Below are 2,031 nucleotides of genomic sequence, written 5' to 3' on the forward strand. Positions count from 1 at the left end.
CCTTGTTGCGGGTTTGAGATGCCCCGAAAGGAAAACTACAGCTCAGTCCTTTTGAAATAATGCAAGGAAGGTCTTTCTTAACTACAGATTTCTAAATAGAGTGACATGGTTTGGTTGTTTGCCCACCCATATTTCATCTTGAATTGTAGTTCTCATAATCCCCTTGTGTCACAGGAGGGATGAGGTGGAGATAATTAAATCATGGGGCCAGTTTCCCCCATCCTGTTAGTATGATAGTGAGTCAATTCTCACAAGATTAGATGGTTTTATAAGGGGCTTCCCCCTTCACTGGACATTCATTCTCTCTCCTGCTGTCCTGTGATGAATTTCCTTTCTCCATGACTGTAAGTTTCCTGAAGACTCCTCAGCCATGCAGAACTGTGAGGAAATTAAACATCTTTTCTTTATAAATTACCCAGTGTTGGGTATGTCTTTACAGTAAATTGGTACTGCAGAGTGGGGTGCTGCTGTAAAGATACCCCAAAACGTGGAAGCAACTTTGGAGCTGGGTAACAGGCAGAGGTTGGAACAGTTTGGAGGGCTCAGAAGAAGAAAGGAAAATGTGGGAAAGTTTGGAACTTCCTAGAGATTTGGAGGGCTCAGAAGACAGGAAGATGTGGGAAAGTTTGGAACTTCACAGAGACTTGTTTTGCTTCTGTTTGCTAGTATTTTGTTGAGGGCCTTTGTATCTATGTTCATCAAGAATATTGGCCTGAGGTTTTCTTTCTTGTTGTGTCTCTGCCAGATTTTGGTACCATGTTGATACTGGCCTCATAGAATGAGTTGGGCAGTAGTCCCTCCTCCTCAATTATTTTGGAATAGATTCAGTAGGAATGGCACCAGCTCTTCTTTGTACATTCAAAAGATTTAGACTGTGAATCCATCTGGTCCTGGGCTTCTTTTGGTTGGTAGGACATTTATTACTGATTCAATTTTGGACCTCATTATTGGTCTGTTCAGGGATCAGTTTCTTTCTGGCTCAGTCTTGGGAGGGTGTATGTGTCCAGGAATTTGTCCATTTCTTCTAGATTTTCTAGTTTGTGTGCAGAAGTGTTTTAGTGGTCTCTGATGGTTACTTTTATTTCTATGGGGTCTGTGGTAACATCCCTTTTTTCATCCCTAATTGTGTTTATTTGGGTCTTCTCTCTTCTTCATTAGTCTAGCTTGCAGTCTATCTTGTTATTTTTTTAACAAAGCAACTCCTGGACTCATTGATATATTGAATGTTTTTTCTTGTCTCAATATCCCTCAGTTCAAATATAACTTTAGTTATTTCTTGTCTTCTTATAACTTTAGGGTTGGTTTTCTCTTACTTCTTTTAGTTATTTTAGTTACGATGTTAGATATTAAATTTATAACTTTCTAACTTTTTGATTTGGGTGTTTACTGCTATAAATGTCCCTCTTAACACTGCCTTAGATGTGTCCCAGAGATTCTGGTATGTTGTATCTTTGTTCTCATTTGTTTCAAAGAACTTTGATTTTTTCCAAATTTTCATTATTTACCCAAAAGTTATTCAGCAATAGGTCATTCAGTTTCCATGTAATTTTGTGGGTTTGAATGATTTTCTTAGTCTTGATTTCTATTTTTATTGTGCTGTGGTCTGGGAGACTGGTTATTATGATTTTGGTTCTTTTGCATTTGCTGAATATTATTTTATGCATGACTGTGTGGTCTATTTTTGAGTTTGTGCCATGTGTCAGTGAGAAGAATGTATATTCTGTTTGTTTTTGGTTTTGTTTTTCTATTGCGTGGGGAGTTCTGTAAATGTCTATCAGGTCCATTAGGTTGGTCCATTATGTAATGTCCTTCTTTGTCTTTCTGGATCTTTGTTGGTTTAAAATCAGTTTTGTCTGAAACTAGGACTGGAACCCCTGCTTTTATCTGTTTTCCATTTGGTTGGTAGATTTTTCTTCATCTGTTAATTATGAGCCCAAGGGTGTCACTGGATGTGAGATGGGTCTCTTGAAGAAAGTATACTATTGGGTCATGTTTCTTTATTCAGCTTGCCACTCTGTGCGTTTTAATTGG

This window comes from Colobus angolensis, unplaced genomic scaffold, assembly GCF_000951035.1.
Source record: "Colobus angolensis palliatus isolate OR3802 unplaced genomic scaffold, Cang.pa_1.0 Scaffold430, whole genome shotgun sequence".
NCBI lineage: Eukaryota > Metazoa > Chordata > Mammalia > Primates > Cercopithecidae > Colobus > Colobus angolensis.